This window comes from Oncorhynchus tshawytscha, linkage group LG17 (genome assembly GCF_018296145.1).
Source record: "Oncorhynchus tshawytscha isolate Ot180627B linkage group LG17, Otsh_v2.0, whole genome shotgun sequence".
Lineage (NCBI taxonomy): Eukaryota > Metazoa > Chordata > Actinopteri > Salmoniformes > Salmonidae > Oncorhynchus > Oncorhynchus tshawytscha.
The window spans coordinates 10,001,601-10,027,290 of record NC_056445.1 but is presented as its reverse complement, the minus strand read 5'-3'; the positions used below and the strand labels follow the sequence as shown (position 1 = coordinate 10,027,290).

The 25,690-nt window shown below is 43.4% G+C and overlaps 1 protein-coding gene across 13 annotated transcripts in view; it reads right to left on the bottom strand.

Moving 5' to 3' along the window:
* The window catches only part of LOC112216834 (forkhead box protein P2-like), a 122,234-nt gene that overhangs the window by 84,823 nt on the left and 11,721 nt on the right, over positions 1-25,690 (bottom strand). For 12 of the 13 annotated variants that reach the window (XM_042300115.1, XM_042300120.1, XM_042300118.1 and 9 more), the window contains one exon: positions 25,160-25,213. The gene's annotated coding sequence lies outside the window, so the exon portion shown is untranslated. Of the gene's footprint in view, positions 1-741; positions 865-25,159; positions 25,214-25,690 lie in introns of all 13 variants that reach the window. The other variant, XM_042300114.1, reaches the window with a different exon arrangement.

Sequence of the window (25,690 nt, the reverse complement as noted above, 5' to 3'; positions counted from 1 at the left end):
CGCTGCTTTTGGCTAGTGAGTGAGAGGGTAAGTGAGTGTGTGAGTGAGTGAGCGCAGCGTGTGTGTGTGTGTGTGTATGTGTGTGAGTGGGGGGGACCTTTACACGCTTACATGTAGAGTGTCTGACTCCTCACAGGATGCGAGCCGGGTCTCCCCTCGGGCCTCGTCTGCACGCTTGCCAGGCAACTCTCTCTCACACCGCTCTCTCTCAACGCACATCTGCTACTTGCAGGAGCTCTCCTTCTCTCTCCCTCAAACACACACGCACGCACACACACACACACGAGCGAGCTACCTCAGCTCTCGCCGGCACAGCCTGCATCCCTACCTGGCGGCGCGTCGAGGGGAACTAACTAACCGGCTGAGGGAGAACCGCAGCTGAAAGGGAGCGTTTTGAGACACCCTGGGAGAGAGGTATGTGTGCCTGGCTTTATTTCTAGCACAGCTCAGTGCCTTTCTCAGCGTCTCCGTCTCTGTGTCGCTGTCTAAACAGGCAGAATAGGATGAGTGGGAGAGAGCGAGTGGAGCAGCCTGTAGCCTCGGCTCTGTGCACTGTGCTCCGGGAGAGAGAGAGAGTAGTAGAGCTCTTAAAAACAATTAGACACGTCGCTCTATCTATTACTGGATAACTGCCCTCAGACCACACCACACAGAACTACCACGACACACAGATCTGTTCACAAACACAAATCATCGATATAAACTGCCAATAACGTAAAGCAGAGAGAGAAAGTAGCCTACCTTTTAAACAATGACAAGAGAGAACTCCACTCCCCCGGGTAAGAGGCATTTGAAGATATTCTTAGAAGCCTCGGAGCGTTAACGGCGCATCAAGGGGGGGAAAATGTCACTGGTAGAAAACAGCTTCAGGGAGAGGGGGAACGAGAGAGAAAAAAAGAGGAAAGAAAAATGTAAAAAAACTAGCTGACGCTAACTGTCAAAAACATCATGAAAGAGGTATTTACAGCAGTAATGACACCACTGTGACAGAGCACCTCTGCCCGGTCACGTCCAAGAACCATTGCAATTCTGGGTAATTAAAACAAATCAAGCACCCCCTCTGATTGTTTTGGCACCCGAGGACCAATCGTACACAAAAATCAGCGGTTTGATTGCAAGGGTAGAAGGGGAGGTAGGATTTGGCAGGGGTGTGGGAGGGGTACGTTGGGGGGGGTCGAGTTTTTTTTCCTTTCTGCATAGCAAGCAGAAAGAGGAGTGACAAAGGTTCAGGAGCGGACCAGGCGTGATCTCCAAACAGTGAGTGCTTTTCTCACTTCCTTTCTCAGGAAGACACCAGTCACAGAAGAGCGTCGGCCTCTTCTGCCATGCAGCTCTCACGACTCTGATAAATATACCTCTGTCTTCCCTTTTTAGGGCAAGCCTGCAACAATGTGCTGTAAGCCTGGCGAAACTCAAAAAGACCTCTTTACATAGGAAGTATTCGAGCGGAGGGGAGGGGAGGAGAACAGCAGACAAGCTTTTCACAGCTTTTCCTCCATCCGCATCAGACACACCTTTGCAACCACTCCACAAAAGACACATTTGTCTTTACAGATGCCCATCACGCCTCCCGTATTTTGCACAGTGCATTTCATCATTTAGCAATGGTTAATTGGAGCCAAAGAACAACCGTCCCCTCTGTCTGCCAGCTACATTGTCGCCAGTCTGACTGTGATGTATTGACATACTTGCTGTACTGTAAACAACACACGCCGGCAGAAACGAGACGGAACATTTTGAGCTAATGCTGTTTGTCAATTTTCACTTTTTTTTTTGTCTCTCTCGCTCTCGCTCTCTCTCCTTTCTCTCTCTCTGTCTCTCTCTTCTCTCTCGCCTGCATGCCACAGATGTTTTCCTTAGCTGCTCCAGCAGACAGGAATCTACTAGCAGAGAAGAAAGCCTCGGTCTCCCCCAGGAGAACAGTACAAAAGCCCAGTCTGCACACAGCAGATGCAAAAGCAAGTCCATCTGCTACCAGCTCACAACGCCACATGGACTTGTGAGATTCAATCCTAGGCGTCGTCTGGCTGGCTGTGTTTGTGTAGACGCCACGGAAACAAGAGGAGGAGAGGCTGATGTGGAGGAAAGGGTCGATACAACTCACACAGGCTCCCCCAGACCTGAAACACACGTGTCCCCACAAGTGTGTGTGTGTGTGTGTATGTGTGTTTGTGTGTGTGCACGCGCCCAGGCGTAAGTGCCTGTGTGTTGAAGTCTGCCGGATGAATGTGTACTCATGAAATTCAACAAACTATTCTTACAGCATAAACAAAGATAAACAGAAATAAATTCACTGACAGCGAGAGTACGCGGAGCAGGAACTTTCATGCTCAGGGAGATGCACCCAAGGCAGGCATGACAGATTTATTTAGTAAAAGATCTAGCCTCTAACTCGGAGTATAAGACCACTTGAACTCACAGCTCGGAGCGGTGTGTTGGCACGAGTTCACAGGCTCCGAATAGCACATTATATACCAACCAGCAGATTTGAGCTGTCTGATATCCTTATTCAAAAAAAAGCAACAGCGAAAGCCAAAAAGCTTTAGCATTTTCATTTGCCTTCACTGTCTGAAGCAGCGTGGTAAACACTAAACAAGATCAAGGGGGAGTTGTGCCTGAGAAACAGCTAGCTATACAAGGTCTAAATTGCTTAGAGCACAAACATTGGGCCGAGCAATTACGCCCATTTTACTTTCAACACGTTGAGCTATGTGGCTATAATGCTCCTTCAACACCCCATAAACCACTTGGAAGATAAACACAAGACAGTCCTCTGGGCGTTGAAAAGCCACCCAGCCACCCTCCTTGACATTGTCAGCCAGAGAACAACAAGACATTGTGCATCCCTAACACTTCACTGTATGTTTTCTGCCTGTATTTCTTCCAGGCCTTCACACCACCAAGGTCAACAAACAACGCCACCAGCGCCTCTTCACCGTGGCAGAAGAAGAGACATGGGTAGCAGGGGGGGTAAAGAGGAGGGTAGTGCCGGGGTGGGGGATGGTAATAACTACGGCAGTTGTAGTGGTGGTGTAGGTTTCTATCTCTGAGCGATGGCATCATTTCCATAGCAACCCTCTAACTATTAATTTCCAATTAAAGCAGACACAAAGCGCGTTGCCCGGGGCCATCAGACAGTGTCAAGAGCCTCATCTCTACATTCCACACTTCCACACTGGAGAGCGAGACCATGGCTTCCGCCACCACCATCACCACTAGCGTCACTGGGCTAGTCAATCTCACAGGCAGCAACTTGGGCTCAGGGGCAGACACAGAGATACCCAGAGCCTCTTTCACCTTACCCACCATTGGAATGATTTATTATGGCCAAAACACTTCAACGCTGAAACAAATGGGAATTAAGAGGAAGGGGAAAACACTGGTGTGGAACTGCCACTTAGAGGTGCTGCGTTTGAAAAAATGCATTAAAAAAAGGAGCCCAGCAATTAGCATGAGTCTGAGAGAGAGATTGAGAGAGAGAGAGAGAGAGAGAGAGAGAGAGAGAGAGAGAGATGGAGAGAGTGAGAGAGGGAAAGATTGGGGACACAGGGTTCCCCAACTGACGGCCCCCAGGCCAAATTTGGCCCGTGGGTGGTTTTATTTGGCTCCCAAGGATTCCCACGCATAATAGAGACACGTGATCGTATACAAATGTAAGCAGGGTTTGAAATGATTATGTTGTAGTCAAACATTATATCCGTTTGGGCTTCTTGCTGTCTACAAATGATTTGTAATTATGTTCCGCCTACCCGACCATCCAATGAAAAAAAAAAATCGCCCTGCGGCTGAATCTAGTTGATGATCCCTGCCCTATGGCTTGTGTGTGCAGTGACTGAGAGAGTGTGTATTTGTTTCAGCCCTTTGCCCAAATGCCATGATGTTCACTTTGCATGGAGAGTTAACCACTTGAATTCACTCCCCCTCTCCCCTCCCCTCCCCTTTGACCAGATCAGAGCTACAATATACAATATGCAGTGAACAGCTGAATATAATGTACCTCTCAAAACCAAACACACTGCACTGGTACTGGCAGTTGGACTACATACAGACAGACACCTGCAGTATTTCAATAGAATGAACATTCCTATTAGTATATCTAAAAACAGACCACCTTCATGTTGTTTAGGTTTTGGGGCTCCCGAGTGGCACAGCGGTCTAAGGCACAGCATCTCAATGCTAGAGGCATCACCACAGACCTTGGTTTGATTCCAGGCTGTATCATTGGGAGTCCCATAGGGCAGCGCACAATTGGCCCAGTGGCGTCCGGTTTAGGGTTTGGCCGGGGTAGGCCGGCATTGTCAATAAGAATTTGTTCTTAACTCTCTTGCCTAGTTAAATTAAGGTTAAATAAAACAAAATGTCGATATGTTTCCAAAAGCAAAACTGAATAACACAGTTATAGTTTATGAATACACAAACACACTAACAAGACATAATGATCTTAAGCCTTTCCATTTTTCTCCCCACAACAAGTTCAGTGTGGCCATAATGGACCATTAGAGCGCAGTGATTGTATTACAGGAGGCTGAACATTTGAATATGCTGTACTTAAGCAACTGGAGTATCCATGGCAACTTCCCTGTGCCTTGCTTAGAACGGTCCCTAATGAAATCCATATTAAGTAGCCGATAATGAGAGTGTCCAAACATATTTGCATAGATATTTCAGATGAAGGGAGAAGTGGGAGAAAGGGAGAGACAGAGAGCTGCTGCCTCAGTCACAACGGCGAGAATATGTTTTTAATCAGTCATTCATCGACAAGAGAAGCAGGAGCCGGCCCCGACTGAGCCAAACAGCTGTATTGAGAAAAAAAAGTCCAATTCAGATTCACAGCGACTGAGAGTATTAATCAAGATGTACAGTATGCCACTTCCATCCAGTGGTTAAAGGGGAACTGTTAAGTGAATAGTTCAAACTGGTGGTCACTGGGCAGCTCACCAACCCTAACCTTCTAGGCTGGCTGCCTGCCTCTCTTTAGGCTCCCTCCCTCCCTACACAGGAGTCTCTCATTTGACTTCCACTTGCGACTTTGGCCCGGTGCCCAACAGGACATCCCAGAGTAAGTGTTTGCTTGACTCAATATCAACAGGCCGAATACGCAGCTAGAGGTGGAACTGCCCAGCTTTCAGTTCCTATTGAAAATAAACCGGAGAGAACTATCAACATGCGCCACGAGGAGCCACGTATAGCAGTCGCTCAGCGCCGTTCCACTGGTTTCAGCTCTCTCTCTCTTCTCTCACTGCTCAATGATACCTGCCTGCCTAGCTGCACCCCTTCTCTCCCCTTCCACCAGCCCCAGCTTGCAGGCAGGGCCAACTGAAGTATATACGTTACTGCTGCAGCAGAGAGAAAAATAAAAGAGATCGAAATGACAGAAGTCAGACAGTTCAAGCTGACCGGGCACTTCAAACAGAAAAACTGGGGGAGAACGCGACAGACACTCCAGGTTAAATTGGCTCTTCGGCGCTCCGCTCTTCTCTCTCCCTTTAAAATGTAGGTTTTCTTCAAAAGACGTATTTGAATTAGACGCGTTGATAAAATCAAAGGCTCGGCTGTGTGGGTAAATTTAAACAAGTAAGTGCACCTCACAGCAGTTTACCTATTATACAGCAGATTGGCGACAGATGAAAGTCTAGTAGCCTAGCATAGCAGACATCTTCCCCTTTTTTTCACCGTAGATATTATCATATTGTAAAGGCTGCAATATGATAATATTGAAAAATACATGGATATCGGGTATTAATAATGTTCCTGGCCGGCAAGGTGTCGTCAGATAGATGAAAGAGAACGGTTAAGGATTCATACAATAGCCCGCTCCCACAGGTGTATTTCCTGCTAACGATAAATAGGAAAGCTATTTCTGACATTCATACACTGTGTGCCGAGGTTCTCATGGATTCCCATAGTCTTCCCATAACCATAGCTACACCGGTAGAATAATAGTTAAGACAAAGTCCAGTGAAATTCAAAAGACCCGCAGCACCAGTATTTTAACACACCACAAACTGCGTCTACTGTGTCAACAACATCCTGGCTACACATGTTCAGGTACCAGGTGCCATTGTAGATTCCATATTGTGGAGTTATGATAAGATAGTTTGAGAACATAGATACACCGAGTGTACAAAACATCAGGAACACCTGCTCATTCCCATGACACAAACAGACCAGGTGAATCCAGGTGAAAACTATGATCCCTTATTGATTTCACTTGTTTAATCCACTTCAATCAGTGTAGATGAAGGGGAGGAGACAGGTTAAAGAAGTATTTTTAAGCCTTGAGACATGGATTGCGTATGTGTGCCATTCAGAGGGTGAACGGGCAAGATTAAAGATTTAAGTGCCTTTAAACATTGCAGGTGCCAGGTGAGTGTGTCAAGAACTGCAACGTTGCTGTGTTTTTCCACACTCAACAGTTTCCCGTGTGTATCAAGAATGGTCCACCAGCCAAAGGACATCCAGCCAACTTGACACAACTTTGGGAAGCATTGGAGTCAACATGGGCCAGCATCCTTGTGGAACACTTTCGACACCTTGTAGAGTCCACGCCCCGACGAATTGGGGCTGCTCTGATGGCAAAACACGGTCCAACTCAAAAGGAAGGTGTTCCTCATGTTTTGTACACTCAGTGTATAGACAGTAGATTAGATAGTGTTTAAACGGCCAGTGCTATCAACAGCAGTTTAGTGGTACATAGATCTGTCCTGTCTGGTACTGGAGCTCCTCCTGAACACTTACCTCACTGTTCTGAGTTACCACTGACACACAGAGGCCATCCATTCATGACAGTAATACCATTCAACCAGACACCAATACATGAAAGAAAACTTAAATAAATCCAGGAAAAATGGCATCTCGCCAAAGAATAATTAACTCGTTATATGGAAATTTCAAACTTAAACGTTCTCCACACCGCTGCTAATTTAAACGTAATTTTTACTAGCCACTAATTCGGGATAGGAATTACATCTGGAGGTAATTCTCAGAATGGAGCGGAGCCCAGTGGAGGCTACCCAAATAAAAAAGGGGAACTATTCAGGAGAGTGGGAGTTCCGGGCACTGAAACTGCACTTCTTGCAAAAAAAATGTTTTCATCATGCTGTCATCTGTCTAGGTTTAAAGAAGACGTAGGTGTTGCAGGCAGAGAAAGATGCTTTCTGGAGATAAGAGGGAGGAAGGGAAGGAGGGAGTGAGAGGGAGGGACAGAGAGCAAGGGTCAGGTAGGGTTGGACAGTATACCACCGGTAGACGCAGGGACCGGTTTGAGTTTTTACTTTAACTTCTATACCGGTATTTGAATGTTTGGTTTGTTAAATGTGATACGCTTAGTGTAATGTCAATTTTTATAGTTTTACTTCGCTACTTGAGTCATCACTCTCCGTGCCACTTTCCATACAGACCTAGACACTCCCCCTGTCACTCAAGGAGCACATTTGGTGTTCCTCGACAAGACACTTGCGTTCAGTCTGCATGGTCAATGCAGCACATGCAACAATGTTAGTGACAACAACGCTGTTTTCACTTTTCTTCTTAATATAAATCCACTGGCGTTCTATAATGACACTATTCGTTTGTGTTTCTTGCATCAGCTAGTTTGTCTTTTCTTAGCAAGTTGCCCTAAATCTAGGGAGACGCTAATTGTTAGCCGCTAACGCTAATAGCTAGCTAATAAATGTACTGAGTAAGAGCAAACGTAGCTAGCTAATACAGCCTGATAATACCAGTGATGGTGTAGACCTAAACCAGCATGTTGTTTGTGCAACAGTATCTTCTAAATCAAAGAGGAATATGCAAAGCAAGGCAAGAATATGTTAGCTAAGAGAAAACAATGTAGCCAAAGCTTATAGGGTCCCCTAGGAAACACTTATTAACACTTTTTGTTCCTACCGTCAAAATAACTCCTCCCTGGCATTTTAATTCGTTGTCATCTCAAACAACACTGTATTCAAAGTGCCACTATTATATTCTAACTATAGAATTAGAATAGTCATTCTATTTCCATGATTCCAACAGTTTTGCTCTAATTGGCAAGTCAAATCGCAATTGCGTCATTTGGTTAAAAATAAGTCCTAGATGATTTGCCCATATCGTGCACACACTTACGTGGCAGTGTAGAAATTCTCTCAATTGAGCAGTGGTTTAAAGTACTTAAGTAAAAACGCTTTCAAGTACTACTTAAGTACATTCCTAAAGAAAATGCTGTACTTTTTACTCCATGCATTTTCCCTGACACCTAAAAGTACTCGTTACATTTTGAATGCTTAGCAGGACAGGAAAATGGTCCAAGTCACACACTTGTCAAGAGAACATCCCTGGTCATCTACTGCCCCTGATTTGGAGGACTCACTAAACAGAAATGCTTTGTTTGTAAATTATGTCTGAGTGTTGGGGTGTGCCCCTGGCTATCCATAAATTTAAACAAAAAAACAAGAAAATGGTGATACATGGTGGTACATTTTATCAAGTACATTTACTTTTGATACTTAAGTATATATAAAACCAAATACTTTTAGACTTTTACTCAAGTGGAATTTTACTGGGTGACTTTCACTTTTACTTCAGTAATTTTCTACTAACGGTATCTTTACTTTAACTCAAGTATGACATTTGGGTACTTTTCCACAACTGCAGTTGATTGCAGGAAATGCAGAAATGATAAAAGTGCTGATATTTGTTTTGGTTGAAGTTGAAACGAACAGTACAAAACAATCAGAATGGAGATGTGTTGCCACCCTAGGATCACTCACTACTCATAAAGCAAACATAGAACTTTTATTATTCAAAAACTAAAAATACCGTCATACCGTCCAATAAAATTTAAAAAAATACAGTGATATAATAATATATATAATTTTGGCCATATCGCCCAGCCCTAGGGAATGGGAGAGAGCTACTCCAGATGGACATCTGTGGAGACCAATGGCATGGGGGGGGGACCTGCAAGCTGGTGGGATGCCAGCTCTGTTGAGTCTTGGTTCATAATTAGCTCTTCACTCAAGCTGGGGGAAAACACACACCTGAGGTTCTGGAACTGAGATTCTGGGCCAGCTCTCTCTATTTTACCGCACCTGATGTTAAACTTCTGGTCAACCGTCTCAAAGAATTTACTCAATGATGGTACAGTAGTTGCTTGTCTGGAAACTTTTGTGTAATGTAAAAAAAATTATCAGGTAGACTGCTAAAACTCTGAATTCACAAGGGAGGAAGTGAGGTAGGGAAAGAGGCAGGAGATAGAGATTAAATTGTGAGCATGGCAAAACACACCAATCAAACTTCTTTCTCCATCAGAAAAGGGGGAGGGATTTAAAAAGTTTGGTTTCCAACAATCCAATAGAGTGAAAAGTTGCTCTGTAGAGGGGACGCTTACATTCAATACAGAACCGTGCAGTTCCGCAATATAAGCCACAACCACCCCCTCCACCTCCTCTCCAACAGAAAATGTTTTTCCAAATGAAAATAAACTGAGGCCGGCTGGTTTGAGGCAGTTAAACTCAGGAATATGAGATCAAATAAAGGCTCCCGTGGAGGCTGAAAAGAGAAATGAAATCACTTCTGAGAGGGAGATGTACCTCGTAATAAAATTACTTCTTTATATCTTTCTAAACGGCACATTTTCCCCAGGAGTGGTTAAGGCTGTCCTCGGTCAAAGACAGCATGCAAGTAGCAATTTTTACTTCTGGTAGACGATTCTGTGACACACTTCTCGAGACTCAGTGTGATGCTCTGCAATTTGCCTCTGAAAAACTAAAAAAGTATTTCGGCAACAAGTTTTTGGCTGAACTTTGGTGGAGTTTAGAAGTCACTTTGATGGTTTTCCGGAACATGTCAATGTCAATGAAAACTCCAATGTTCCATCCAATTGAAAATACAGGGAATGGCAATAAGCTTCACATTGCTTTTCAACGACTAACTGTCCATTCGAGTGCACGGTGGGCTCAAGTATGTAGTAGATTGCCAACCGTCCATGGGCATATACCACAAACAAATACAGACTCATCTTGCAGAGTAGGACAGTGAATAAAGAATAACATCACTTTGAAAATAGTTACCGACTGCAATTATTCCACAGCCATTCCATTTGGCATTGGGAAAATGTACTTAACACAGAGTGGCCGAGCTTGCGTAACTACCTACAGTAAACAACATGTCATTGATTTTGCCGGTTTTTAAATAAGGTACACTAACAATAACTTTCAGTCCCACATTTTAGCCATAGCCAGGCAGCCAATGTATGAGGGGACATTTGCAATCTGGAGGAATACATTATAGTTTATTATAAAGTGCCTAATAAATGTTTAAATAAAAATGCTTTAGCCGGAGAAATGAGCCACTTACCAGTTTTCTTCCTCACTACCTTAAAAGCTGTCCACATTCAGGGCTCTGAGTGGAGGGAAAAGCAGACTGTGATGGCAATAAAAGCCGGACTAGATGCACAATTTATCAAAAACAGAAATTGATGGTGGGCTTGAGAGCGGCGTACATGTTGTAATATGTTGTTGTAATATGGCTGATTCAAAATGACAAGGAGAAAAGTCATATTTTCAGTGATCCCATTTGAGTGGCTAAACTCAAGAAGTAAAAAAAATAAAAAAAGTTGTCCTGTGCAGTGTAGGCTACAGTGGACATAACTCAGCGAACACCCGCATTTTGTAGAAATTGCCCACAAATGAAAGAAATCCTGTCTTGTAGTCAAATCTTGACTCTTGGAGAGAACACGTTTTTTGTGTGTTTTTTTTGATAACTTTTGATGTATTTTTAAATGGGGGTTGTGAAGGTTAATCTAAGAAAGCACAACACTTTTAAACACATTTAAAGCAATTACCTGAAGTCATTCCCAAGTCCCTAACGGTTACAACAAATGTGTGATGTGTTCTGTGTTTCTCCAACAGGCTTGTTTTTTACTCTCTTGGCATGCAATTAAATGGTTTGCGACAAGCTCATGATATTTTGCTGAGACAGAATTAATCTCTGCGTAATAGGGAACATCATTTTCTCTGACAATTCCGGGAGTGTGTTTACAAACATTCAATTCATGAGTTAGGTTACATGCATTTAGAGAGCATTCTCACTACAGATCCTTTCACATCAGATCCCAAAATAGTCATTGGATTGTGCATCTAATGCAGCTTAAGTCATCTACTGGGAGGTTGTTGTGAAGTTATTATCTCAATGTGTTTTAATGTACAACACATACACCCAATTATACTGTATTTAGAGAGTGTACTAACTTGGGAGAACATTCAAACACCATTAAACTTTCTTTCCATTGTGCCCTTCCCCGTCAAAGCCTGTTCCTGTCTATTGAGAAAGACGGATGGCAGAGGGGCTGTTTCTGACAGCTTAAAAGTACCCATCAGCTGCTGCAGAGACGTTTCACAGCCCATCCCGCATCCCATCCACCCTGCACCTCCTCAAACAAACAGCAGACTCGACTTCAAATACATAGCAGGACTATTAGGTAATCCCCCCTTTGTTCAGACCCACCGAGCCTTCCTGACTAACCAACCTACCTCCCATCTTCTGGGTTGCCTCTCAAATGGCACCCTTTTCCCTTTACAGTGCACTACCTTTGACCAGAGCCAGTACGGTGCCCTACGGTACCAGTGCCCTATAAAAAAAAGAGTAGGGCGCCATTTGGTACGGAGCCTTCTTCGCTGTTCCAAACTCCTGCCCCTGTCCCAAACTGACAACGGAACACTTCACGCTGATAGAAACACATAGGAGGAGTGTTTGATGATGAATGATAGTAGGAATTATCTGGGAAAATATGCACATGGTATCTTATGGCATTGAGATAAAGCATTTGTTGTGTCACGATGATGATGACAGTTCTCTGGTTTAAAGAGAAGATGGGGGGGAGGAGGGGGCGACACAAGGGCTCTTTGTTTGGACTGGACAAATCTGGGGTTTCCTTTTGGATATTCAATATCCTGCAAGGTACCCAACAGAGTTACAGTAGTCTAGTGTCTGGAAGTTTAGCTAGGAGGAGGGAGCACAAGGAGCAGAGGTTCACTAAGTGAGTCTGTGTATTGTTGAATGGCTTTTTGGAGCAATTGCTGAGTGATTTGCGTGAGTCGCTCCAACAAAGCCTGGCAAATCAATCTGTGAAGAAATGCTACACAGGCCAGATGTGGCACTACTGCACAAAAAGAAACAAAACGACCCCCTTGCAAGAAGACCCTATAGAGCCTAAAGTACTTAAAGTACACAAAATAATACGGTTCAATGCCAAAATGCTGACAGCCTACTTTCTGTTGAATACCTGCTTGTTATTTTAGGTGTCTTTTCTGAGGTACAATATACAATGTCAAAGGACGTGTGAATGCAAACGTCTTACTCTGAAATGCATATTCTACCTTATTGACTTTATAAGATGCCAGGAAGAATGAAAGACACACTTTTTTAAAATTTACAATAGTTCTGTTTCTAAACACACACCACACAATTCCAAAGGCTTGCTTTAGGGAGCTGAAATTTTCACACCTTTCAAAGCCACAAAATGTGATGTTTTTGGGGTTTCTGCAGCTGCTGCTCTGCACTAATGCAAGACGGTGTCATATGAAAAATATTCCTCTCCCCCCAAACCACAGGCCTGGTCATTAATGAAATACAGGCCGTGCAGTGAGGTCATACAAAGTCTAGATTTCAGCAGCTACACTTAAAAACCGCTCAGAAAGAATAGAGAAACATGAACACAAATCAGATTCCAAGCTCCAAGGACAGAGAAAAATAAATAACTAGAAGAGAAAGTGCAGCACAGCCCCTGCCCTCCTCTTACATTTTCCTAGAACTTTGCAAACAACCGTCAACTGCTGCTCAGAAACAGTTCACAATGAGAGCAGACTAAACAATCAGATCCCAGCCAAGGAAAATGCTAAGCAACTCTGCACACAGGATGTCTCACCCTAATTGCCAACTATCAAATCTCACAAAGGAATCTGTCCATTTGGCAAAAGTCTTATAGCAAAAGCTGTTGAAATGTCATTTTAAAAAGTGTTAACTTTTTACCGGGGAAAAAAGAGGACGAATAGTTTTGAAAGGAATTTAAAAAAAATTTTTTTTTTTACATTTGGCTTTGTATGATTTATTTTTTAGGTGGTTTATAAGGCTTACAGGAAGCTATGCAGACTGTGTGAGTGTTACAAAGAAAGCATTATTAGACAAAGGGTGTTTGGGGTCTTGTAAACTAATGATTAAAATCCCAAGCAGTTAGATAAACACATTAAATTGGTCCCTGAAGACACTAAGACTCAGGAAGAAAGAGAGAAGAGAGAGAAGGGAGGAAAAGGGAGAGAGAGAGACGGGGGGCAGGGGGGTTACTGGGGAGGAGAGACAGGGTAACTGGGATCAGGGGACAGACAGGGTAACTGGGATCAGGGGACAGACAGGTAGGAGGGACCGGGACTTGAGAAAGAGGGCTAATCGGACTGTCACTCCACGTGGCGCTCTGTTTTTTACCCAGTTTTTCCTTTTCTTCAGTCAGAGTCGTGCTCTGAGATCCCCAAACTTCAAACAACCAAAATACCAGCACATTCATAAAACAGAACAGAACTACTGGGAATTAAAGAAGGCAGGGGGGGAACACACCAAACAGGTAGCAGGCCTCAACAGCAGATGGTAAAATTAACATTTCAACAGTTCCTTCCTTTCATGTAGGTCTCGGCAGTGCTGCCGCTGTTTTTTTCTGGGAAAAAAATGTAAGGGCTCGGTTTGGAAAGATGCAGGGGTGGAAAAAGCATCTGGAAAAGGGGGGAAAGAGGAATATTGGCTTATTGCTCCTGATGGTCCTCTTCTATGAAAAATTAAATAGGTCTGTTTTGCAGGTTTCCCTCTCCAGAGTGCTCTAAGCTGTGTTATGGAAACCTCATCTTGGTAATTTATACGCGAAAGAACACCTGGCGATGAAAGAAAATACAATCAAACCCAATACCTCTCTTTAATCGCACAAATTGACGGTTCCCAATGAGTGGCATTGAGATGAAGACACATACACACAGCTTCATAGAGTTCACTTTTAATTTAGCATAAACATCGAGCTGTATTTGTCAAAAGATGCTCTTGAGATGTTATCAGAAAGACACATATTTATCAGAAAGACACATATACAGCGAAGCATCTCTAAATAAAAGTAAAGACGCAGAACAGCCGGTCTCATTTCAGCCCATTCCAACGGAACGGCTCTGTAGTGCCCATTAATTTGGACACGGTTATGGCTAAATTACATGTGTTCCACCTCTGTGACATTTTAAATGCAATTAAAAGCTGGTTATGAAAGTGTGTGGACTTTCTCACGATGAAGGGAAAGGGAACCACTTCCGTGATTAACATGCAAACGAGCTCACGCTGGCAGAGTAGATTGGAGTTTGAAAACCTCAATTACTTTTGTGTGATTATCTATTTACCAGTACACAGATTTCCATTTTTCATCTCCACCATGGGGAGACAACCCCCACCCCCCCTGGCAATGATCCGGGCTCAATTATACTCCCATCTTTATTTGTGATGCAGATATTACTGAAATACAAACCCTGGTTCATTTTCACTATGATATCACCTTTATACAGGGCATTCATATGGGGGAGCATTAGAAGACCAACACCTATGAATGCTATGCTTAACCATTTGGTTTGGAAAACATAATATCCCCCCGGTCCCAAACCACCCCCATATTTAAACTCAGTTTGATTCATACTTGAAAACGAGGTGCCCTCACTTTATTTCTGACAGGATCAGGAGTAATAGGGGGAAAAAAGGCCAACAGCTCTCGCCTTGAACACTATCTCTTTCTCAGCCATTATGCTTTTTCATTTTATACTTTTAAGTTAGAGAAAGAACAAAGAATTAGAGGCTTTTCAAATGCGTGGAGGCCATTACTGAAACACTACCGACAGATAGTTACCAGTATATCAAGTGTGGCGGCGAAGGTAGGTAAAGATGTGGATTTAAATGAACTGCTGCAGCCATAGAAACACTCTCAGTCATATTATGTACCGCCTGGTTGATGCAATTATCAACGGAACGCCTGGCAGCATCAGAGGAATCTAATTTAATTCATTTTAAACGGGTGAATAACTACACAATTCCTGTTGTAAAGAGATGTATATTGAAAATGAAACATTACTAGAATTCAGGAATTGGCAATGCTTGGGAAATACTAAACAATAGGGAAAGCCACCTTTGAAGAGGTACGGACGAACAAGAGGTCCGCTTAGGAAACAATGTTTGTATCAACGTTGAAGATATATCGTTAACACTTTTTAAGAACATTACATCCAAAATATCATCCAATAAATAAATCAATTGTTCATTTATACTCAATAAGGCACCTGAAATAAGACAAGTATTCGGCCATGGCTGTACTGTATCTGCCACACTGATACTCAACTATCAGGTTTGAAGTAATATCATAACCTACTTTTGAACAAATTCAAGTATTGTTTTGTTTGTGAGTGTTCCTCCTTAACTTGTTTCCCGGAGCCATAGATACATCCAGGGAAAGCCACTCTGTCTCAGGAGTAGAAGAGGGATCCCGGCTCTTTTGGAGCGAGCGGAACATATATAAAACATCCCCTGTTGCTTGGGCAGGGGGCGCAGAGGAGGAAAAAGGAAACAGTGCCATCAAGTGAAATTTCTGAGGATACCTCAAGTGCTAAGACAGACAGATCCCCCCTCCCCCTTCTGATTAGAGCTCTGACAGTAACAGTAAGATATACTTAAGCCTTCACTGTAGTGATCAGTGTTTGTGTTAACAACAATAACAGATAAGGTATTTGCCACTGACTAACTTGCACATATTTACAGATATTCAAAAAGGTTTTTCAAATAGATATCTTCATAAATCCGACGAAAGATATAGCCAGTACAGTGTGTAGGCGATGGGTTGTTCAGTAGACTGGGATGGTGTTAATAAACTCCAGCGGAAGTTGAAGGCACAAGAGAACAAATGGAATAACTACCATTCAAATCCTGTTGCATGGCCCCTCTGTTAGTGTAGAGCATAACTAGAGCAGGTAACAAAATGGCAGTAGGTAATGTGACTGAATGTAATGGCTGGTTCAGTAGAGGTGCTTTAGTTACTTAATGGATATCTAGCTATGGACAGTGGTGCTGGCTGGTCTGAATTGCGGCTATTCATGAGTTGCACACTGCATCACAATATTTTTTGGAACATTAGTTTTAGGACTGATTGCCCGACAGGGATTTCTACTCAATGTATTGTCAATGAGCGCTGTTGAAGATTTCATCCGAAGTGCATAACAGTGGCTTGGAAATACAATGACATTCCAAACGGAGGAAAATAATATCCAGGAAAACCTTTGGTCGTCATTTTTATCTCGCCAGATTGACTTTAGACGCAGCATAATGCGCGACCACCGGATTTTAGTTAGCTAACGTTAGTATCGCAAGCATTTTTTTTAACGAACTTTGCTAGCTAATGACAACATTGCCATCTGTCTAAAGTAAATTTGGCCACATGACAATGATGGCAAAGTTGTTTCCCACTAAATATTTGCCTACTTCAGCAATGTCATCGTATTTCCAGGCACTATAGTGTGATTTAGATGAAACAGTCATTAGCCTCTGTTCAGAATGCCTGGGCTTGTCATGATGGTTGGGCACCACTATGGTGGAGAGCGGCTTGAGAACGTTCAGACCAATGGCATGACGTGACCAAGTGACGGAGGTGCAACCAATTGAATAGGTCCCCAACTACCAAGGTCCCCAGTCTACCAGATTCACACTGGTTTATGCTCACTATCTAAATGTAGGCATTTCTTAGCACCTCTTGGGGACACAGATAATTAAGAATCATGAAATACCTTCTAAGCAATGCTCATATCAATTGCATTGTGTGTACAGTGCAGCGTAAGAATTCCAACTAACAAGAGAATACAAACAATTTATGAAAATCCATAACCTTGCCTATTGTTACACATCCTTTCACCTGGGACAAATATGCACTCGAGGATGTATAGACCATGGAAAACGAGGTGTAGACACTGCCGCCATCCCCGAGTGTGGAATGAAAATGTGCATAATTAAACCTATATAAAAGCTAATTACATAAATAAATGAGTGAGGGTATCACAGAGAGAAAGTGTGTCTGTTTATATCCAGTGTTTAAACCTCCCCCTCCCTTCCAGCCCTGTCTAAATCTATTGATCTGTGAAACACAGTACTCAGGGGAGGCGATTCACTTAATATCATACATCTAATGATGAGATGAATAACGATGATACCATTTGGTAATTAAACGTCTTACAAACCATTTAACTGACTGTGCGTCACAAAGGGGTCGCCAGAGGTCAGAATGATTGTTTTTCATTTTCACTGCTTCGGCGCGAAGGAAGGGGTGGGGGGGGTGGAGAGAAACACTGAGAAACACTGTGTGACACAATGGTGAAAACACTTAATAGTTGTTAGCAGCTATACTGTAGTGCTAATCTGTATTGCTGTCAAGACACTTGAAAGGAAAACAAATTCTTTTTTTAAAAAGAAGCAAAAGAACACGCCAAGACAAACATCTGGCCTTCATCATACTGTAGGAGTCTGAACAAATGTTTATTTTTAGAAACCTCATTAGCTTACTTATAATGCATAATCTCACAAACAGAAAGAGACACGGCGACGTGGCGAGTGAGTAAAATAAAGACATATTTAGTGATGATCTGTAGATATGGAGGAAGGGGCGGGGGAGGGACACTAGGGGTGAGGCTTACTCTAGTATGTGCCTGCAGACACGTTGCCTGTGTGCATTAGTGTGTCTGATCCACACAAAGGTGCATTCAACACACATGCAGAGAGCCAATTTACTGTCAACATCCACATTCTAATCCCTACTTACAGGCAATAATTACCTAATGTTGTGATGTCAGTGTGTTGTTCTGTAGACAGACAACTTTCCAAAGGGCCTGTACAGGCTAATCTCTAGCTAATGCCAGGAACATATGCTGTTGTCTAGCCTATGTGGAACTATACAGTCTTAGAAACAAAACTGCTATCAAGAATCAAAAAGGGTTCTTCCGCTGTCCACATAGGAGAATCCTTTGAAGAACCCATTTTTGGTTCCAGGTAGAACCCTTTTGGTTCCAGGTAGAACTGTTTTGGGTTCCAGTTAGAACCCTTTCAACAGAGAGTTCTAACTGGAACCAAAAAGGGTTCTCCTATGAGGACAGGTTAAACACTTCTAGACCTTTTAACGGTTTAAAGGTTTAAGGGTTAACACATGCGAGGGTTAACACACACACACACACACACACACACACACACACAACACAACCACACACACACACACACACACACACACACACACACACACACACACACACACACACACACACACACACACATCAAACTAACCTTTCCTTTCAACCTTATCCTCATACCGCTAACAGTACCTTTCTTCTGTGGCTGGCTCGGGTGCATTCATGTAGCATTTACTGACAAAGGCAATTGTGTGCTTGTCGGTCTCTTATTGAATGATAGGTGGTAAACATTGTCATTGGAAAGGCAGGGTGGATTAAAGCCTGGTAGAGCCATTGAGAAGAACAGTAAGAGGGGTGAAATGCGAACAATGGTAAAGATGGAGGGCAGTATCACAGGGTCCAATGCCTGCTATGATGAATACATGTGAGATTATGAGACCCATGCCATCATTTACATAATGTCCAAACTATTTCTATTTCTCTCTCTCTCTCTCTCTCTCTCTCTATCCACCCCAAACTATTCACTAAATAAATGAGAAAACTATCACAGCACAGAAATATTTGACAAAAGCAAGAGAGACTGAATGACCCCGGCACCTTGCGACAACGCACACGGAGTCCAAACGCTCTTTCGTGAGCAGCCAACTGAGTAAGACCTGGAAGAGTATTTATTATTGAGCACAATGGCAAATGTATTCCCGTGTCACCTATACCACTTTACAGTGCAGAAAGGAATCGTATCAAACACAAGGGGAATTTGACACAATTCCAGGTTGAGAATGTGAAAGGTAGCTGGTTCTTTAAGCGAGGGGTCCATAGTGGTCTACAAGAAGTGTAAGAAATGAACACAATGATCATTTGTATGTGATTTGGTTAAACCTGAAGCAACAATGACTGGTTCAGGGATTCAACCAACACACTTAGTCCATCTAATCATAAAATACATTTAAATATAAATGGGAAAGAAAAGGCAAGGAGGTTTAGAGTTCAACAGAAATAAATGATATGAACTTCTTTGGCTGACGTTCACCCTTCGAGCTGTTTGTGTCGTCACAAGTTGAAGAGTAATGGAACAACTCAATAAGAGTTTTATGACACAGGGGCTATTTGCTTTAGGACAGTTTCCTACCACTAACCAACAATATACAAATAGATGAGAGCCCTGAAGACGTTCTCCTTTTTCATGCAAATACTGTAAGCAACTTTTCAATACACAATGTGTCATCCACCCTAAGCATACAATGACTTATGATAGTCATTCATCCACATATCATACATGCATGTGTACGTACTCTACCGCATCACAACAGTATGACTAGACAAGGAAGCTATACCGTACAATCTATAGATGGTTAACGTATGGGTGGCATTCCCTACATCAGGCTTTAAATCACTGTTAGCTTTCTGCAAAGCCTCTTAAAAAACATTGGACTTGTGAAATTCCTGAGCCATAGAAAATACCTCTCAGCCTCCTCACACCTCTTGATCACCATCCCACCTCCACCACCCAGTCCATCAACAAAACTCTATGAGCCAACAGGAGTTGTGCCTCTTCACTGTCCGTGCATGTGTGTGTTTGTGTGCGTGTGTGTGTGTGTGTATGCGGCCGTGTGTGTGCATCCGTGCGTGTGTGCCTGTCGGCCGGCCTGCCAGTGAGTGAGTGTGTTTTACCTTCCAGATCATTCCAGTCTATTCCAAAGAATTCTCAGACGGCAACCTATTTTATTTACTTTATCTTCAATAAAATGGTTCAGTGAGCATTAGCAACTTTGAGACACGAGTTTCAATCAGTCCTATGGCAGCGGCGTCAGTCTGCGTTAAAGCCAGCGCAGCAGTGTGTGTGTGTGCTCTGCGAGGTGCAGCGGAGGGAGCAACGCTGCAGACAGGCTGAGCTGTAAGCAACCAAGTGAGTGAGAGGGCTCTAATAACACAAAGGGAGGGAGAGTGGGAGGAGGGGACAGAGGGAGGAGAGAGGGGAGAAGGGAGACTAGAGATGGATAAAGGGAGGGAGCGGGAAGAGAGAAATGGTGGGGGTGAAGGAAAAGAGAGAAAGAGAGGGTAAATGGAGAGAGAGAATAAGATAAGTGCGGGAAAGAGAGCGAGAGAGAAAGAAAGAAGTATGGTAGAGAGAGAGAGAGAGAGAGAGAGCGTTCTCCCTGGGTAGAGCAGAGCAGGTATTATACAATAAACACAGGTGAGCAGCTCCACACCCCAGGGCCTCTTCAGGATGACTGACAGGTGAAAGCTCTCACTGACCGGGACCTTCATTTTACATGACATGAGAAGGAATGGAACTCAACTGCTGTGGCAGAGTATAACTGAGAGACTCTCTAGGAGGGAAAGTTGGACACACAAGTACACATGCACACACACACACACACACTCACACACACCATTTCCCTTCACAGGTGAGCAGGACCAACAGACAGCCTGGTGCTTCATTCACTTAAACCGAGAGGTGCTGCAGACTGGATGTATGTATACAGACTGAATGCTTTCCACATGACGTGCCTCAGGCTGTTTTTGTCAACTGCACTCTGAGCAGCACAGAGTCAGGTAGTATGACCACATGATTGCCCGAGAGGCACCTCTCGGAGAGGGCTGGGGGCACACTGAAATTCCCACGCATGATGAGGTGTAATCAGAAACCTCATTCAGAGGGGTAGCCAAGTTTGTCAACATATCTAGATTCCACATGCCAACTCCTGTCAGGGTTTTGTCTCAAATCAAACGAGTTGTCGACTTGTCATCTCGACACGTAGACAGATGCTTTCTGGCCATCCTGGGAAAAGCAGGTAGCAAGTGACGTATTGTCTAGGCTTGCGGTTTGTGCCCGGGGAAGTGGGATTCAAGGCGCTTGTAGTATTCCCCCTCTGTATCTCTTTGCAAACCCCTATCAAATGACCATAATAATGAACAAAGCAGTTGACTTGTTGCCTCTGTAGTAAAAGCTTTTGCAATGGCAAAGACTGGGGCTCGATTTGAAGTAAGGAAAAAAAAGCCTGTGAAATAGCGTTATCTACAGGATCTTAACTTGAAGAGCAAACACACACACAACACTACATTTTCATGCCAAATGTGTCATCGTAATAATTTGAGTTAAGTTTTCCTTAGTGTTTCAAAACAAAAACGTGCTACACTTTTGGGCTGCTACTGAAGTATAATATCAAAATCAAAGATGTAAACCTGGTCGTGTCGGTGAATAATTACTATATTTGGATTAGTATAAAAAAAAGTTCTCATAACTGAACAAATGTGTTCTGATTTACATTTATATGAACCTTCTTTGTGGCCAATTATTCCAATAATCTGAGAGTCTTACAACCCCGCGGGAGGCCGGAATCCTTCAGACTCCATTTCTTCAAAGCTTTAAAAATGTATGATTCTTAGAAACCAATTGCTGCTAATAGTGTATTTATTCCATGACCAAATGTACTCAATGTTTTCACTTTGGTTCAACTTCCACATAGGATTCAGCCTCAGTTCATTCAAAATGGGTCATGGGTATTCTTTTCTGCGCGGCACACGTATTGATTTATGACTGTATTCAAAGAGTTAGGAGGGCACATGTATTCATAAAACACATACATTCTATCAACATGATTGGCCAACATTGTATTGACAAATCCCCACCTATCTTAATCCGAAGGAAGCAGATAGAAACCGATAACCACAGAGGCTTTGTATACGTGTTTCATGAATGCTGCGACGATAACACACAGGTTCAAACTGTCGCGATAGTCAACATTAGACCTGCCACAAAGAAGGCGAAACTATGTGAAACCAATTCATTGGACACGATCACCTGCAACTGAAGCGACTCGGGAATTCGTCCCACCTGAAACAACAAGTTCAAACCGATGTCAAGTCGCTCTGATGTCATGCTTTTTGAGGGTTTTGTTTCACAATAATCTCAGGCACTTGGAAACATGCCATGAGTCTGGGATTCCGCGCCCAGGCTCTTTCCCAATTAAGTCGGAGGGAAAGAATGACATGTGAAACACCAGATGCATCTCGTTTATTAAAAAAAGTATGATTGTGCATACAATATCTGCAATCAGTCATGTCCAAAGTACTTAGCAAGCAGTGACCAATGCATGCTGAATGGGGAGGTGGACTTAAGTCCTATAGTTTATCCTATGAGGGGTCTATAAGGGGCCACAACCCCCAGTGTGATCTGATCAGGCGTCGAGACCTTTAGAGAGACACTGACTGGCTGACTGACTAGTCGCCCCGCCAGGGCTGCATCCGTGGCCATTCACACTGTTGATTAGCATATACCCCCCTCCTCTCCTCTCCGGATCAATACTCTCATTGAGTCAGTGTGTCTTCTCCATCAGGAGGCATGGCAGCTAGGTAGAGACGCCCCCTTCTGTAACTCTATTCTCATGGCAACTGTCCACTCCGGACAAACACTCCTCTACGCTTGATCTATTCTAGACGCCTCTTCTCCTTTTCTTTCTGGGTCCTCATTACTCCTCTTCTGAACAGGTAGGAGGAGAGGCAAATAAACCTTAGAACAAACTAAATGGATTGAAAAGGCAAGGAGATAACATATCAGCGCAAAGGACTTTCTTGATAAAATAGATTTGAAGTTAGATGTTGTTTTTTTAAAGTCTACCTTGTTAGACTTTGGAAACTGAAGGAACATACTGTGGAGAAGCAATAGGTTACACATGGTGTGCTTGCACCAAGTGAAGGACAAGGACAAGGTTGAAAATATGTATGAGGTGTGAATATATATTTCCTGTGAGGCAAAGTACAATTCCAGAATTCTATTTAAAAAAAACTCCTAATCCAACCGAAGATCTGTAAAGAGTAGGACGTGGGTCCACTCTTGGTCCAATTTGCTCACAGCATGACACTATCAGACCCCAAACCAAACCTCATTAAACTGGAATATGGAAACTTGGGGAAGTTCCAAAACGTCAACTCTTTTTTTCCCCCCCCTCCAAGTGGGAAGACAAAACAGTGGACCATAAAGGGAGGAATATAAGAAGGAAGGGAAGAATGGGAGGCAGGCAGATCCCTGGGAGGACTGGAGAGTGAGAGAGTGAACGTTTGATGAGTAATACTTTTTTGTTGTAGACGGGGCTTAACTTTGAAATATTCCGGGGTGGTTCTGAATGGGGGATTGACCAATGACCTGATCCCAGCCACACACTGGGCGCCAGAGTTAATGGTGGATAAAGATTAGAAAAAACGGGCGCTAGCCTGATCTCCATCCCCATCCTCTTCAATCCCACATCTGACCCACAATGGAGCCTGCCAATAGGGACGAGTCAAGTCCCTTTGATTCTTCTCCCTCCCCAGTAGTCAGGGTGTCCAGGGTAAAGACCCGTGGAAGTTACCCTCTCCTACTCAGGGGGAAGCCAGCCGGGCTCCTTGGCTCAGAAAAACCCTTTAGGATTTTGGAAATGAAATGACAGAAGCTCTGATCATAACAAGAAATCAATTCCAAATTGGAAGTCTGAGGCAAAGCCATCCGTCCGTGGCCTGCTTCTATAAACTAGCCAGTGATATGCTTTAATTGCTGTAGATTTGATATAAGTGTACATTCACAGTAATGGGAAAGTTAGGTCAATTATACTTCTTTGGGATGATTAGAGGGCTTCTGTTCCAGAACAGATATGCTTTAAGAGTTCATCTTTGAAGATTTAAATGGGATACTCAACAACTGAAAAACGAATAGTAAAATCTCTTTTAGGTGGAAGAGAGAAGGGAATCTCGGTTCTGCTTAGTCTTGTGAAGATGTGACTCTTGGGATGTGGGGTGGTGCTGAGGCCTACAGCTGAGCTGAGCCACCCTAACCCAGCCTCTCGCTCCGCTTGGCTCCTAGCTGCCGCACTTGAATCATTCTTGGACCTCAAAGGCAAAACTCTGCAGCTGAATATGGAGATAAATAGATGTTCTTCCTCAGACTGGGTCAAAATATGAAAATAAACCAGTGGCTGGGATTCAGGAAATAACCTGTCTAAGAGTAGTTCTCCTCCGCAACAATGAAAAACAGATCAAAACAAGCCCTGACTTTTTTCACAACATTTTTCAAATTCAGAACTTTATGGGGTGACTTCTATGAAAATACTTGAGAATTACCTACAGCATACATTTAATTACACAAATAATTGATAGTAGAGAAGTTATGGAGGGCTACAAACACAGAAGCCAGTACTTTTACATTTGATTTTACCTGCAAAGCAATACACTTCAACTGTTCTGTGCTCACTGAACAATCACCCATTGTCAAGTTAGCATTCGATATCTATCCCCCATCCAATTACGTCTAAATTCCATCCCTTCATTCCCCTCACGATGATGAGGCTTCTCCTCCCCATCGCTACTGCAGTTTTACCGTCTGGCAATGTTCTGTTCAGTCTGAGACACCTGTGTGTCTGTCTCAGTCTGGCTGCTGTGGGGACACATTAGTAATGATGGCAGGCCTCCGCCGTAGTAGCAGTCACATAATCAGTGTGTGTCACACTTACTGTGCTGGCTGGGATTCTTTATGCTGGTTTTATACTGACTTGGTGACGACAAACTGCCTCAGATATCACCGCTGGGTGTCTCATAGAGAATCTCATTGGGAATCTAAGGGGCTACAGAAGCTCTGAGTTGTGCCACTGGGTGACGTTACAGTACAGTAGGGTGCACACGCATCTCCCACTTGTTACTGTAGGTAGAATTGTGCACGGAGGATTGACTTATGAACCGTGTCTCCCGGGGATTCATGCATCTACACTTCTCCGCTTGAAGTTTCTGAACGAGCTACGTCACTTGATAGGAGTTGTCTTGTACCTCCAGCCCCGAAAGACCAGCGCATGTGAATCCCTCGAGCTGATCTCAACAGGAATTGGCAGTGGATGTGACCGTTCAGATCGGACAATAATCAGAAGACACACACACACAACACAAGAGCATGCAGACAATCAGTGTAAAATGCTGTAATGACTCACCACTTTGGACTTCAGAACGTGGCGGCCCTTCTTACAGCCGTTGCATATTTCATCCTAGACAAATGAACATTTGTTATGAGCTAACATGCTAGTGCATGTTCAACACCACCTTCATGCATGTGCACATAAACACATTCAAACACTTCCGAGTTTCTCGGTGTTAATGACCCCTTGTTTATTGTGATGTGTTAGGACGGGGTCATTCTCAATTAAACACGGGCGTCTAGGTCACTTTCCCAACATTCACTAAGAAGACTTTCAGATATCCTTCCTCCCAGTCCACGTTGGTTGGATCTAATGCATGTCATAACTTCAACAAAAAAAACGACAGTAGATTGGAAGTCTATGAAGTGTGAAGACCAAACAGGCACAACCTGACAGGTTTCACTGCAGAGGTGGAATTCTATCATGGTGGGCAGACGAAGATCTGTTATTTTTCTATGGAGGTAACTGCGCCTCAGCTGGGCTTTAGCGTAACACTCCTGCCCAGGTACAAGTAAAGAAACTAGAACAAAATCAAACACCTTTGTC